This window comes from Rosa chinensis, chromosome 2 (genome assembly GCF_002994745.2).
Source record: "Rosa chinensis cultivar Old Blush chromosome 2, RchiOBHm-V2, whole genome shotgun sequence".
NCBI classification, from domain to species: Eukaryota; Viridiplantae; Streptophyta; class Magnoliopsida; order Rosales; family Rosaceae; genus Rosa; species Rosa chinensis.
The window spans coordinates 29,792,598-29,809,260 of record NC_037089.1 but is presented as its reverse complement, the minus strand read 5'-3'; the positions used below and the strand labels follow the sequence as shown (position 1 = coordinate 29,809,260).

The window sequence follows — 16,663 nt, the reverse complement described above, 5'->3', positions numbered from 1 at the left end:
ACTCTACCTTTGACTCTCAAGAGAAGGTGATCACCCTCCAAGATGTTCCTTGACTTACTCTCTTGACATATGGACCGGCAATAAAGTCCTTAAACAAAGCGCTCGCTAGGGAGGCAACCCTAGCATTACTTGTGATGTTTACTTTCCTTGTTAATAGTGGTGGTAGGTAGTTTAGTTTCTTGTTATTTTTGGGAGGTTGGGAAGTGGTTGGAATTTGGAGAATATGGAGATATTTTGCATGGAGGATGACTTTGGGTCATGAATTGATGGGATCAAGGCTATGAGCTTAATAGAGGACCCTTGTCTTTATTCGTTGGTGGTGGCTATTGTGTGACACATTGCTCTAGGACATTCTATGTTCTAAGTGAAGTTGATATTTTCATGAGCACATTGAGCTATTATGGAGCATATGTTAAGAAAGTCAAGGCCTTGCGCCTTGAGGTTGGTGTCTCATATTAGTCTTCTTCAAAGGTCGTGAGCAATGAAGGGTCGCCATAGGGGGTTTCCATATCTTTTCTCCACAATTAGTTTAGTATATTTGTGTAGGTTTTTCTTGTGCCTTCGCCCGGACTTCACTCTCATGCCTAATTCCGACTTGGATTTAGCTTTCGAGCTCACTTGACAATGTTAGTTTTAAGTGTGGGGGTGAGGGCTTAGGCGCCCTATTAAAAATAAAAAAAACTTTTGCTTTTTTAGATAGTTTTTTGTAATTAGAATTTAGTGGTTAATATATGCCTTTTCCAACCCCATGACGAGTCATGGACTTAGCTTGTTGTGATTGTGAATAGATTAAGCATGATCTAGGACTTTGAATTTGTTTTGTGATTAAGTATATATGTGATCTATGCTTGACTATATGTGTGCACATAGCCTATGGTTAGGTTGGTTCATCATAATTAGAGAAGCATATAGATGATTTGATTAACTTGCATGCCCTTATTTGTGAGCTTTTGTGCCTATATCTATAGTGTATGCATTGTTCATTCACTTATTCTTTCATGTGGGTATAATTTCAAGACATTGCATATCTAGAACTTGCTTGAGACCTCTCGAGGCTACTTTTAGCTTACGACATTATGGAAAGGACTGAGGCATATGGCTTAATACCATCGTTGCCAAAGAAACATGCACCCAAAGATATTTACCAATAGATTGCCACTTTGAGCCTATTTATATATTTAGCCTTTTTGTTCATTAGCACCACAAATCCCTACCTAGCCTAAACACTTTTATCCTACCTTTCTATGGTAGTTGGTGAAGCGATTCGAGAGAATGACTTTATGTTTGAGTGATTCAAAAGAAAGAAAAAAGTCAAAAATGTGAGATTAGAAAAGAATAAGTGTGGGGGTGAGCGATTTTGTTTAGACAAGAAAGTTTCGAAAAAGAAAAAAAAAAGTTGTTTGAAAAAGAAAAAGAAAAAAAAGAAAAAGGGTGAAAAAAAGAAAAAAGAAAGAGAAAATCAAATAGAAGAAAATCCAAAAAATATAAAGAAAGTAAAGTACTGTACATAGTGTAGTGTGGGTTGTACTTTAGGATTACAGTGAGTGACTTAGCATTTGAAAGCAAAAGTCTATTATCTCTACAAGAGAGAGTCGCTTCACGAGGTTCTATGGACTTTACATTTCCTTATCCTTCTTTTCTATTAGCCGCTTGTCCTTAGCCCCATTACAATCAAATAAAAGACCTCTTGATCTTGAATGTATGTTGTGAGCTACCTAGCGGAGATGAGATCGAAAAGCAAGCATATGGCGGCATGTGTTGTGAAATTGCTTTTGAGTGAAATACATGTAACCCTAAACACTTGAGCGGTAATATTTAGTGAACCTTTGTGAGCTTAGTAAGTTATATCGGGTATTCTATGTGCCTATTTGATTATGGTGGATTGATTTGACAAATGACCAACACATGCATATACTTGAGCATTTCTCACATGTGCATCTTAATTGCCTTAGAAATTCATAAATCCTATGTTGTGCTTTGTCGACTTCATGCTCATATACATAATTAATTCTCTGAGGGTTATGGTTGGAAAGGCTAATACCGAGCTTTCCTTATGTTTGAGCATATATGTTTGTGAGTTATTAGATTTTCGGATCATATCTCATTTAGTTTGCTTGAGGACAAGCAAAGTTCAAGTGTAGGGGTGTGATTACACTCATTTTTATGCATGTAATCGTATCTAAAACACTAGAAATAAGTCAATCCTCATGTCAATTAATATGTAATTAATCCATTTTTCTTGTTTTGTAAAAAATAAGCGGAATTGTGCGGATACAAGAGAAAATAGTGCGAAATTGGAGCAAATTGGAGTTTCCGACAAAAGGAAGAAATAGTCAATGTGGGTCAACCGTGGTCAACTCCATCAAGGAAGTGGAATTCAATTGCCTCTGAGAGTATGTGTGGAAGTGCACGGCGACGAGAGAAGAAAGAAGACGGAATAGAAGAAGAAAGGAAAAAATGGAGAGCAGAAAAGAAAAGGAAAAGAAAAAAAATTCATGACGTCATGCTGACATCATCATGACGTGAGCCTTTAGCATAATTGAACATGCATGGCTGTTCTTCCTTTTTCTTCTTTCCTCCATTCTTGTGGTGCCACGTGGCACTTATACCTTCTCTCTCTCTCTCTCTCTCTCTCTAGCCACACACATAACAATTATCCCATTTCAATTATCCTTCATCCTCTCTAGAAACACATACACCAGACCACTACCATTAATTCCAATTCCATTCTCTCTTCCCCTTCACCGAGACCACACTAACCTATAATTAAATTCCAACCCCATCTTTCTTTCTCAGCAAAAACCACCCCACCTCTCCACAATCCCATTCTCTCCATTTTTTCCCTTCTTGCCAAGAACCACACCACCTCACCAAACTTCCATTCTCTCCATTTTTCCTTCCTGCCAAGAACACCACAAGACCACTACCACAATTTCCATTCTCTCTCCTTCTCTATCACTTCTCTACACCAAATCTCATCAATTTTGCCAAGATTTGAGGAGGATTCAAATGGGGAATCACTCTAAGCATCAAAGGCTTCATCTCCATCAAGATTTAGACTTGGGTAAAAGTGGGAGGTTATAAATCAAGACTTGTTATTTTTGCTCTATAGCAATTGTGACTTGTTCTTGTGACTTTCCACTTCTCTTCACCTTTTCCCTCTTAAATTGATGTATACGAAATTGATGCTATTTTGATCATGGGTAGTGAATAGAATTTTTGTTGGGGGCTAGGGTTGTGTGCTCTAGCCCAAATTTTATGTAAAAGATGCCTATTTTAATGGATTGATGCAATTTATTTTATTGGATGCTTATATCAATTTTTGTTGGGTTGAAATGCATGTCTAGGAGCCTAGTCAACTCTAGGGTATGTATTTTGAGCATGTCTAGGACGGAATTAGAGGCTTGACCCCCACTAATTCCTAAGCTCGAACCCTTAATTTGGTATTGTAGGAAATTTTTTTTTTTTTTTGAATGAAGAGATGGTGCAGCTGCCCTCAATCCTTGATTAATGAAACTGTTGAATACAAGGGGGGACATTGAGCTTGAACCCCTGATTACAATAAGCAACTAGAGTATGTCCCGAAATAATATCAGGAATCTATACAAAATACTTGTATTCTAACAAGCACCAACTAGCAAAGAGTGCTCTACTGGCTACTCCATTTGCTTTGACATAGCAGTGAAATAATGGAAAGTAACTCGATATGTAACCCAATTGGTATTGTAGGGGTTATAAGCATGGTGATTTACACCCGCCGTGTGATTGCGAGGGTGAATCGCTTAGTGGTCTAATTCTTGAGCTTTATGCCAATTAGAGCGACTTAGACACCCTTGAACCGGTTGTAGCTCTCTCTAATTGAGTTTGTGTGACCCTTGAAATGGCACATTAATACCGTAATTGAAAATATATGGTCCTTGAGCCTTGAACTGCCTTGGATACGACTACCGCCTAATTAAGAATTTTACATCTACGTTAGATAGCTTCCGACACATAGGATTTGGGTGAAGGAACCTCCCTAGCACCCAACACTCTCTTGTCTGGAATTTTTCGCAAATTACTTTATCATTGCATTTTCATTTTTAGCAATTTGTTATTTTTGGTTCTCATATTTAGTTTCAGTCTTCACAATCAAAAATCACAATTTCGGATACTTGGTAATAGGATAATTTGTATTTGTGCTTAGTTGTCCGTAACCAAGTAGGGTTCCCTATTCCCTAGGGTACTATTCTTGGAGCTTAATTTATTTGTCCTAAACTTGCTGACCGTGTCGTATTACACGTGAGGCGCTAGTATATACACCGAATCACCAACTGAAGTTGGGTCAGCTACCTAAATCTGGGACCAAAACCAACCATTAAACGTTGGTTATCGAAAGTTTGGGACACTGAACTTGTCGGTTGGGCTTGGTCAGTTTGGACCTGAAACCGAGATTTTATTGGGCTCGATTTCATCTAAATTTGATTGTTGACAGCCCATTTGAATTGTGTTTTTATCTGTTTTCTAAACCATTTCAAGCCTTTATTTGTCAATCTCTTAATAAAACCCATTACAAGATTAAGCTATCAATGATAAAAGCTTAAAATATTAAGCCATATTCTACTTAGAATATAGAAGTTACAGAAGTTAATAGAACGTAAGAAATTATCCCAAAGAAATTATACCAATACATAATGCAAGAAATGCAAAGTTATTAGAAAAGTAGAGAAAGCAAAGCAAAGCAGTTTTCCAGCACTTTGTTGATGGCTATTTTTGCAGAACACAACAGTCTTCAGTCTTCACTTTTCAATCCTTGAACTGGTTTTGGGACTTGCTTGTGCAGAAGTAGGGTTGGGGAATCATGACTCCAAGTCTTGATAAATACCATTCACTGCAATATATAATAAACACAGTAGATTAGCATAACACATGAGTGCAAAATTATTTTCGATAGCAAGATATATTTAACATTAATTCCCTTTCTTTTAATGTCAAAAGCAAACATTAAAACACTTTCATTAGGTGAATGTGTAGGTCATGATCTCTACTATTAAATCATAACAAATAACCAAATCTCATTCACAATATCTCTCAGTGAAAGAGTATACTCAAAAGCATCTTATAATCTCAGGTCATATTGCCTTCATATTCTCTCAGTAAAAGATTCAACAAAGCACAACTAAATCGAAACTCAACCAACAAAGCTAAAGCTTACTGACCTCTAAACTATCAATCTGCATAATTTTTGTTTGTAACTTTGTGTGAGGGTGACTTTGTGATTTAGACTTTTTGCAACAAGACCCTCTTGATTAAGCGAGACTAGGCCAAAAATTGTTCAAAGGTTGGACCTGAGAACAACTTCGTTGTAACCCGCTATATGATAACAGCAGCGATGGGACCAGATGATAACAACAGTGATTAGAGCTAATTTTCACTCAAACAGGACTTATAGGTAGATATGGTGTGGGAGCTAGATGCCTAGGAGTTTAGCAGAGAGAGAGAGTTCCAGCAATGGCATGATTTCTGGGTTTTGGGTTAAGGTTGATTGGGATGAATTGATGGCTACGGATTCAAAGATAGAGCTTGATCTCTTGCTTGATGTTTCTGGGTTGTTGTGGCTTGCTTCCAACGGTGATGAACCCGGTTTTTATAGTGGAGATAGAAGGGGAAGATTCGTGCTAAGAACTGGGGGTTTTGAAGTGGTATTCTTAGTTTTTGTGGGATAATCCTAAAGCTTTCAACTTTTGTTTTCTCCACGAAACCAAAAGGGTGAAAGCTAGGTCTTGCTATGAGAGTGAAGGCCGATGGTATAGGCACAGGGAGGTGAAGATCCCAGATTTTGTGCCGCTGTGATCTTTGAGGGATTCTAATCCCTTATTTTCTGCTATTGTAAATTGTAATCACAAAGTTTGAGGGCTATTGGAAATTGAAACGGGATTGATGGGTATATGAATCAAAAAGCTTCTCCATGGATTCTGGGATTCTTGCCGAAAATGGTGAAGTACCAATCCTAGTAGCAATTTTGATAGAACGACATTCTGGTTTGGGGAAGAAGATGGTTTCAATGGGCTTGGGCTAGAGGCTGTTGTAATGGGCTTTTGGTAAGGAGGTAATTCTAATGGGCTTTGAGTTTCGCTGGGCCTGCTTTCTTCTCTCTACTAGCCTTTGTTAAGATTCTAGACCCTCAAGCATGAATTTTGGTCCCCAAGCCCAAAATTGCCAATGGGCTTAACAATAGGCGTCACATAATCCATTACCGTCCACACCGCATCCCTCCGTATAAGCCCCAAATGTAGCTTGGGTCTACGCGTATCGCATGGTAAATAAGCGTGTTAGCTCATTTGAAAATACATGTCAATCATTTGAGTATTTGGGCTCTCGCATCGTTTGCTAAATAGCACTACTAGAATTCTGGCCTTAGACATCACGTCATTTAAATAAGTCCAGATTTCACACGATGTAAAAAATCATTCTAACATCGGTTTCTGAAAATTCGATTTCTATTTGTATATTTAACATCAGTTTATGTCTATACTTTCATTCGAAAATTTTTAAAATGGCGGAGAGACAAAGTTAAAAAATTTCGCGTAGGCGGGGAACAAAATTGAACATAATCAGTTTCCAACTTTACCTCACCCACTGACCCATTTTCTCCGCTCTTCCCCGAAACCCTCTCTCTCTCTCTCTCTCCCCCTCACCCCCATATTCTTTGTGGCTCATCTCGAAGGTGGACTGAACGGAACTATGTGACCTTGCTTCTAGTCGTGACCGGAGGACGTGCAGTCTGCCGTTGACTCGTCGGAGGAAGGCGAAGAAGATGGTGGCTGCGGTGAGTCCACCTTGGTGGTCGGAGATCGATGACGGAGGAAAGAGTCTTCCAGATCCAGTTTCTCTCTCCTCCATCTCTCTCTATGGAAAGGAGGTTGATTTTCTTTAATTTTGATTCTATGTAGTTTCCGGGTTTCGTTTTGTTTCCCAATTTGTCGATTAAGTTTCATCGGGTTGTATATATGTTCTTGTTGATAATGTTTAATGGTGTTTTTTTTTTTTTTTTTTGTGCGCATATGCTTCAGACCTTGGTTGGATTGCATTCTAACAAATTGGAGTCACCCGAGCTGAAGACCCGCATTGAGGCTTTAACAGAAATACAGGTTGGTCTTCTTTTAAGATTTATCTTTCTTAGCTTTAAGTTTATTCTGAACTTTCTGAGCCTAATTCTAAATTTGAAAGTGTAATTTATATAACACCTTTGAGAATAAACTGGTGGATCAGCACTACTGGCATTGTGTTCATCCATATAGCTTAGGAGTACCCATTCCCATTGTTCTTTTTGCAGGGCCAACTCAAGGTCCTGGAAACAAAATCTTTTTGAGGAGAGAGCTGCACTGAAAGCTAAACAGAAGCGTTTGCAAGGTACCTCCTCCAAAGTCGAATCTTAGTAGCTCATGAACTATACTTGAGCATTATGTTGACTTGTGTCTTTAATGCAGAAGAGAGGCATAACTTTAGGCTTTATACACTGAAAAATAATGAAGTGCTTGCTAAGGAGGTACCGATTATATGCCATATCTTGTACTCAACCTTTTTGAATGTATTGTGGGGATATATGATCATCTGTTTCCTTGAATAGATCACAGCGCATGATGAAGAGGCTTTCATGAGCTTTGATGTGTTTGTTGACAGGCCACAGACGTCCTAAGTCAGATGCACCGGGGTTATGACATTTTGTAAGGAAGTACAGCTTTTTGAAACAATGATTTCGATGAATTGGTTAATTGTGAATTTTGCTCAGTCTAATCACAGCTAACTACTCACGAGACAGCATATTAGAGTGCACTAGATTCAGCCTTTATTTATGTCTAGGACTTGTGAAGTTGTAATTGAGAGTGCAGGGAAGGAATCTAACATAATTAGAGTCTATAGAGATGAAAAAGGCCAACGTTGATTAGAGAATGCTTGAATAAGAATAACATAGATTGAGTATAAACAAATGTCCATCAGATTCTGTCATGTTATGACATGTGTAGTTCATATTTGATAATTCATGAGAAGCTACATATCATCTCTTTCAAATATAAATCCAATGACATGTTTCTGGTGCCATGTACAGTTCAACAATTCGAGATGAAATCATCCACCAATGGCACCAAGTGAATGGGAAAAAGGTAATACATATATGTATGATGTATCTGATTTATATTTTTGGCAGATTGTGCTTTTTTTTTTTTGTCTCAAGGAAAGTTTCTTTTGTCAAGTAAACTTTTCCAGCAGCGAGAAATAGAGATTGTTTGCAATATTTGGTTAGTTCTGATGTCGTCACTATATAATTAAAATTCCAGTTTGGTTTTTACAAAAGCTACTGCATGATAAACTTAAATTGTTTGGGTAAATATATTAGAGATAAATTCTTACAAAAAAATAATTAAGCCTAATGATTAAGTATTCTTTCCAAAATTCCCATAATTCATGCATGTACGTAGGGCATCAGGATCTACTGAAAACAATATTTTTAAGAGAGAGAGCTGTGTTGGAAGGAAAATATCAGAAGCTTTACGAACCTCTCTACAAAAATGTATGCACTCAAGTCATATAGTAGTAGGCACCCTGGCATTCGGTAATGATGTATTCGTGGCTGATTTATGACTATTATACGAATGATTAGCTTATTGTTATCTCTTTCATCTCTTTTTCCTAAAATTGAATTGCATTGATCTATTTCACAGCTATGCAGGAAGCTGAAGGTACAGTATTGGTGGTTCATTTAGTAACTGTTTGTTCTTTGACAATGAGAATTTATTTGTTGTTGCTTTAGACAAATTGCAGGGAAAGAACTGTCCTGTTTCTGGCTGAATGCAATGAAGAACAATGACATGCTATCCGAGGAGGTGGGGGCTTATTTGTGCATTACCTTATCTCATATTTAATGTTTACCAGCCCCACCGATTGTTCCCATGTTATTTTGGAGACTTCAATCTTGTTCTTTTCTGTTGTTGTATATGGAGAAGTTTAGGCTATATATATGTCCCCTTCTTCTTACTCTTTGTATTTGTTTTTTCAAAAATAGTATTAATGAGAATTTTCTTTTGGTTACAACTTGTATTCTCATTGTGATATTTTTCTAGTGAAAAAAACTGATTTATGCACGTAGGGAGAAAATCACCATTAAACTAGAAATTGAAGCAAAAAGAATGAAAAGACAACAACATGAGATAATAAACTGATGTTATAAATGACTAAGAACATCGTTCTATAATAGCAGATTGTAAACTGATGTTAGTAAAGAAAATGTACATCGGTTCCTTTAAAGGAAGAGATGTGTAGAAGCATTTTAAAAATCGGTTGTTTAAAGGAAAGCGATGTGTGGAGTCATTTTAAACATCGGTTGCTTAAAAGGGAAGCGATGTGCAGATGCATTTTTAACATCGGCTAACAACCGATGTTTGGGTTTTCATGATCTTTAACATCACCACTAAGACATCGGACAATTTTTTTTTTAACATCGGTTTCTGGCCGATGTCTAAGGCAAAAATTCTAGCAGTGTAGAGAGCTTCCTTTTGACGTGAAATGGGCTTGCTCGAAGGCCCAATTAGGTTACGAGGTTGATGACTCGTCCCCTTTGCCTGTCACTCGTTAAATTTGAACTTGTGGAAATTTGGGTATCAACACTTTGTACTATGTGTTCTTCAATCTTCACTATTCGCACAATCCACCGAATTTATTCATCTTACTCATGTAGAAGCCTACCAAATCAATAGACCATATTATAGGTGAAGATATGATGTTAGAAATCGGGTTTCTGTACACGACAATGGGTCCATTCTAAATTTTGGTGAATGTACTTTCGAAACTATCAAAACGGTACATGACTTTCAAATCTCGACCTAATTTTAGTACATGCAATTACATGCTTAGTTAATTAATGTGTTTTCTGTCAAATTTTGAAGGGTAAATCCGTATTTTCAAGACTGATAAAAAATAAAATAAAAAAATTGTTCAAGTATATCTAAATTGTGTGTCTGGCCTAAACTCTAGTTACTTATCTGAGTTGTAATTGGGCTTGTCTTATAGATATTCTCATAGATATCTTCGTAGATATCCAATTAATTGTACAATTATGTTTCCTTGTAACACACTGATTCTTTGCTTATAATCCTCTTGTTAATGTTTGTGACCGAGGGGTCTACTTAACGTTTAGAGAAAGGGAGAGTGAGAGAGAGAAGACACAAGAAATATAGTGGTTCGTCTCCTACCTTAGCGGGAGACTACATCCACTTGAATGTTTAACTATGTGTGTTGGGCCTTACGGCCCAAGGGGATTACATGAGTTGTAATGGGATGGATCTTAAGTGGGAGGAGGGGTCCCTTTTATAGGTAAGGGAACCCCTCTCCTTTACATGTTTTCCAATATAGGATGCAAAAGATAACTATTCTAGTGTAGAAAGGATTATTATGGAGGCAACTTGGCAAGGTTGGGAAGGTGGCTTCCCGGCGAGGTATTGGCCGCTTCCGACTTAGGCCTTGTGTTCAGCGGAGATTCGGAGCTCAGCAGAGATTCGGAGCTCAGCGGAGACCTGGAGTTCAGCGGAGACTTGGCGCTGGCACTGCGGTGATGCTTAGCGGAGGCTAACCAGCGGTTGATTGCTGGTGTCTAGTGGTCGCGACTCTTGAGCTGGCCATTGGTGTTAGCGGTTGGTGCTGACCAAAGGTTTGTGTTGGCGGTTTGCGATGTTGAAACACAGTGAGGGTGCGTGGGTAGAATGTTTGAGTGATGGGTGTATTGAGCAAATCCTTGCTCCATGGCCGGGTGTGAAGAGTAGTTGACTCTAAAGGATTGAATGATCCAACCCAACGTTGATGGTAGGGCTGTCAATTCCAACACGACTCGAAACCCGCACGATTAAAAAGCGGGTCGGTGGTGGGTCAACCCACCATGACCCATTTAATAAATGGGTCGGCCACGGGTCAACCCGCCAACATGAAATGAACCCGTATAACCCGATTGTACTATGTTTCTTCTTGAAATTTTGGACGTTCGGAGTATTTGATCATAGGATTAGACAATTATAAATATTTCACTTTTTAATTATTTATGAATTATATATAATTATTTATATTTTTCGTCTTGTGGAGTTTTTAGTGAATTTAATCAATTTATGCATTTTTTTCAGTTAAATGGGTCTCATTGTTAACGCTTAAATGAGTTATTTTGTCTAACAAGACACAACCTATTTATTAAATGGGTTAAGCGGGTTGGAAACGGGTAACCCGTTTAATAAATAGGTTGGGTTTGGGTTTAAACTTTTGACACGATTATTAAATGGGTTGGGTTTGGGTTTATATCTTGCTACACGACAAATATCTTGACCCGACACGAACCTAACTCGACACGACCCATTGACAGCCTTAGTTGATGGTGATGGATTCTGTCAGCAGAGGCTACTGGCATGTTGGTGGTGATGAGCGAAGTGAACGCTGACAGAGTCTTGATGCTCAGTGGAGGTTTGTCCTGCTAGAGGTTGGCAATTGTCCGTTGGCACTTGTTGCTGGCGGTGATCTGTTGGCATTGCCGCTGGCTTGCTGAAGCTGGCGGTGATCTACTGGTGCTAGAGGTATCAAAGATTATGCTAGCGGAGGATGGCTTGCTAGCGGTGTACACTAGAGGCGTACAGTCCAGCGGTGCCCAGTCTAGCGGTGTACGGGTTTATGCTATGCGCTGGGCCTTGGCAGACTATCCTTGGCGGATGCTGTCGGCGCTGGTAGTTGACGCTTAAAGAGGAGATAGATGCCTTGACGCTGATGATGATTGAAGAATGGTCATGAGTGCCCAGAAAAGTTTTCTGGGTGCCTAGACTAAATGCTTTTAGCTTCACGGGCAGTAAGGATTTGTAAGGCTTGACTGAAGCTTGATGGGCGGCTAGAGACACGGGTCGCCAGAGGCAAGATGGCGTCAGCTTCTTGACATATCAACGAAGAAGGTTGTGATGTAAGGATGCTCAAAGACAAGATGAGATCCCCCCAAAATCTTTTTTTTTTTTTTTTTGTGGTGCAATGTTGACCGGATTTGACTTAGCGTTGACCAAAAATGAGTTAGCGTTGACCGACTTGGCAGATGGCACAAGTTGCCGCTAAAAAGGTTGAGTAGCGGTGACTAAAATTGGGCATAAGTTGCCACCCAGAATATCAATTATATAACTCAAAGAAAAATCATTTTAAGCTTCGTTAAGATGACTTAACTCAGTGGTAAGTGACAAAGCCTTTGTATCAGCTTCCCACAGATGGCGCCAATGTTAATGTTTGTGACCGAATGGTCTATTTAACGTTTAGAGAAAGGGAGAGTGAGAAAGAGAAGACACAAGAAGTACAGTGGTTCGTCTCCCGCCTTAGCGGGAGACTACGTCCACTTGAATGTTTAATTATGTGTGTTGGGCATTGCGTCCCAAGGGGATTACATGAGTTGTAATGGGATGGATCTTAAGTGGGAGGAGGGGTCCCTTTTATAGGTAAGGGAACCCCTCTCCTTTACATGTTTTCCAATGTGGGATGCAAATTAAAGATAACTATTCTAGTGTAGAAAGGCTTATTATGGAGGTAACTTGGCAAAGCCGGGAAGGTATTGCCACTTTCGACTACCGTGGCGTAGCTTGGACATCGGGCTAAGGGATGCATGCCGCGGTTGGGTCCCACCATGGATTGTGGGCCCCCCAAAGAGGGTGTTACATATGCTTGGTGACATAGTAAATCCTCCATAATAGTGGAGGTATGTACACCTCTATATAAAGAGGACCCTATTATCAATGAAAGCACAACTTAATTCTCTCCCAATTTCAGTTTTTCTAAAACACGTTATCAGAATGAAGCCCTAACCCTGAAACCCTAAAATCATAACCTTCAAACCCTAGCTACCTCCACCGCACACCTTAAAGCCCTCGATCCCAGGAGTCCAGAACCGGAGGCGAAAAACCACTGAACCGGCTACCTGAAAGATTGAACCGGCCGGGTTAGCCTTGCCAGCGCACAGCCTCGTCTACCTCCGCGCACGCCCCTGCGCCTTCTTGTTGACCCCTGTGCTGCTGTCAGCCTCGCTTTCCTTCTCATTAGCCTCATTTTGCTCAGCAGCCTCGCCTGCACGATTAGCCTCGCTCGCCCAGCCTTACATGTCAGCGCCCTCGCGCAACCCTACAGTGTAGCACGTACCGCAGTAGCGTGCTAGCTTCACCAGTGCTACGTCAGCCTCGCCTCGCCTCGTCAGATTAGCCTCGCTACCCTGCCAACGCAAGCACAGCAGCGCAGGCCAGCAGCTCCCCGCGCATGCGTAGCGCACAGCCCCAAGCACGCTAACCTCACTAGCCCTCGGTAGCAAATAGTCTCGCTTGCACGAATAACACACGCATAACCCATGCACGTGGTTAGCCGCGCTACTACCGACCTCCGGCCAGTGCTCAGCCACCTCCGCCGGCCACGAGCAAATTGCAGCCACTTTTTTCGGGGACTTTTCTAATGATTTTTCCGGCAACTTTTTGAGGTAAATTTTTATAAAAGTTGCCGCTTTCAAGTAATTTAATTTATTTTCTTTTCTTGGGGACTTGCAAGCTCCCTTCTTCTACCCCTCTTTCTTCTTTCATTGGGAGACCTAAGCCGAGCTGTGAGCTTGTTGAGATCTCCAAACTTAGAGCTTGTTGAGAATAAACGATCGACAATACACATCGTTGTTTCGATGTAATCCAATACCTCTTGGAATTGAATTTATTGGGAGCGATTAAGCTCAGAAATTTCATTTGTCTTTGTGGTAGCTTTTTTTGCTCCGAAACTAACCCTTTTTCTTGTTCTCTTTCAAGATGAGTAATCTAAACAAGCTAGACTTTGCTCCATTGAGAACAACTGGCTCTAGATATCACAGGTGGGTTCGTGATGTCTGCCAGCATCTCAAGGCCCAAGGAATCCTAGATACGATTCTTGAGCCTATCCAGGAAGTGCTAACTATTGAGCAAGTTCAAGCTTTGGAAGCAAATAGAGCAGCCTTGGAGGCAAATAAGGCGAAAGCCATCATCCTAATGACTCGTCATATGGATGACTCACTCTAATATGAGTATATGAATGAAGAAGACCCTAGAAGGCTGTGCGTCTCACTCGAATAATACTTTGGCAACGTCCGTGACTCCCTGCTTCCTGACCTAGAAGTGAGATGGCATAACCTCCACTTCTGTGATTTTAAGATAGTCCTTGATTACAACTAGGAAACACTTCGCATTAAATCCTTAATGGAATTCTGTGGAAAAGATATCACAGATGCGTTGTTGATTGAGAGGACTCTCTCTACTTTCCCTGTCTCTGCTTTGATGGTTGCTAAGAACTATCAAATCGATGTTACTGCAGGACGGATCACAAGGTTTCATAAGCTAATTGGAGCCATGAATGTTGATGAAAAGCATGACAACATCCTTGTGAAGAACTATAATTCGAGACCCGTGAGAACAGAGCATATTTCAGAGTCCAACTATAGTCTCACCCCTAAGGGAGGGCACCAAGAGCGAAACCCGAACTCTAGGGAAAATTTTGGACGTTTTCGTCCATATTCTCTCTCTACTTGGGAAGGTAACCGCCATAATAGGCGGACACGGAACCGAAGAGGTCAACGTGGAAAGAGAGAGGGAGGCAACGCCTCTGGCCATGTTGGTTATGCCACTAACACTAAGAGCCATCCAAATGATGCTTTCAAAGCACCTCAATCAGTGGAGTCTGAGCAGAGAGATGTATGTTCCCGATGTGGAGTATCCAGTCATTGGGCACACATTTGTAGAGTTCGTGAATACATTGTCACCACCTACAAAGCATATTGTTCAGCAAGAGAAGCTCACTATGTAGAACAAGAAGATCAAGAAGGTGATCTAGAGTGAAGGGTTGAAGACTTCAAATCTGGCTGGGATTAATAGATCGCCAATTATGTTTAAGTTTTTATTTTTCCAAGAGTGTAATAGGCAATTGTCATATACTAAATGCCCTTGGTTTTGTTTTTCTTCCACTAGGCTCATCCAAAGTGAGTATGATGTCTAGGAAGGTTTTGAGATAAGTGGTACTTAGGCGAGCTTTGCACTACCGACATGTCTCTACTCACCTGGTCATATTTATTTTGGAGTTACCGAAAGAAGTCCAACGACTACCATTGTTTTGCATTAGCTAGAATTTAGATTAGATTCTCTTAATGGTTAAGAAACAAATGGTCATGACGCCATGGATGATGTTTTCCATGGCCATGACGCTATGGACGGATGATGTAATCCCCAATTTTACTTCTGATAGAGAGTGACACTTTGGCGTTACAGACCATGGCCCCAGCTAGGATGCGTGAGAGGCCCGTGGCTTCGAAGGATACTTTGGCACAATCCAATCCTTTGATCATCGACACTCAAAATCCATCTCATAAGAATGTTCCAGATTATGGTTATCGTTGGGGGACGCCTCAACATCAGAACCTATTCTTGAAAATATAGAGCTCTCTGAAAAATACACTAGTGTACATGAGACGTGGGATAGAAGCTCTATTATGATTGATGATGTATTCGCGCATTTTATTACGCATGAGTTTGTTGAGTCCGATGATATCGAACCATGCTCCGTTGATGAATGAATGCCAATGTTGAGAAAATTGGCCAACATGCATGGAAAGATATATACGATCTAGGTTAAGTTGGATTCTCTAATGAAGAGGAAGGTTTTTCGAGCCAGTGATGCCAACACCTCCTAACATAAAACCTATTGATTAATGGGTCTTCGTTAGAAAACGTGATGAGAAAAAAAAATGGTAATCTCGCCTTATGGCGCAAGGCTTCTCACAAAACTCCCTAGAATCGACTACGATGAGATATATTCTCTCGTAATAGATGTTATTGCACTCCACTACCTTGTCAATTTGGTAGTTTCTGAATAACTAAACATGCAGCTTACGAATGTGGTCACTACGTATATCTATAGGGGGTCTAGATACTAAATATACATGAAAGTCATGGTGGACTTCATTTACCCAAGTCAAGTGGCTCTAGACCACAGAGCGCGTTTGCAATGAGGTTGCAATGCTTACTAAAGTGACTACTTGATTGGGAAGGGATATGTAAATGCCCTCGTGTTTCTATGACAAGTTCCAAATTTCATCGCGTTTCAAGTTGGTGACATGATCTTCATTGGAAGCCCTTAAAGGGTAAAGGGAAATCGCTGAACACTTGAAATCCGAGTTTGAGATGAAGAATCTTGGGAGAACATGATTATGTCTTAGTTTGGAACTTGAGCATTGTGTTGATGGATGCTTAGGCATTTTGACAAGGTCAAGCCTTCAAGCACACCCATGATCATCTGTAGTCTTGATTCTAAAAAGAATCTTCTTCATTCGAAAGATGATGACGAAGATGTGCTAGAGGCAGAAGTGCCCTACTTAAGTACAATAGGCGCATTATTGTACTTAGCTTAAGGCACAAGACCGTATATCTCATTTGCAGTGAACTTGTTAGTCAGATATAACTCTGCGCTAACGCGACGCCATTGGACTGGTGATATGGGCTTGTTCTATCCCTACAAAGAGATGATGGATTTAGACCCATCAGATACCAGGAACGCCGCCAACACTGGCCTGCGTCATTTATCCCCATCCCAAAACAATTTTAGTGTTTTGAAAGGTTTTGCTGATGCTGGGTAC

At 40.2% G+C, this 16,663-nt stretch overlaps 1 long non-coding RNA gene across 8 annotated transcripts; it reads left to right on the top strand.

The window, feature by feature from the left end:
• The first annotated feature begins 6,545 nt into the window (after positions 1 to 6,545).
• Positions 6,546 to 9,072, top strand: LOC112188509. 8 transcript variants are annotated; one of them, XR_005805532.1, is made up of 8 exons: positions 6,550 to 6,901; positions 7,053 to 7,130; positions 7,316 to 7,392; positions 7,470 to 7,528; positions 7,610 to 7,706; positions 8,090 to 8,144; positions 8,703 to 8,720; positions 8,792 to 9,072. It is a non-coding gene; the product is annotated as an uncharacterized LOC112188509 (long non-coding RNA). The 8 variants fall into 8 exon arrangements; XR_005805531.1 differs by having other exon boundaries at positions 6,546 to 6,901; positions 7,610 to 8,144; XR_005805530.1 differs by lacking the exon at positions 8,703 to 8,720.
• Positions 9,073 to 16,663: the final 7,591 nt, after the last annotated feature.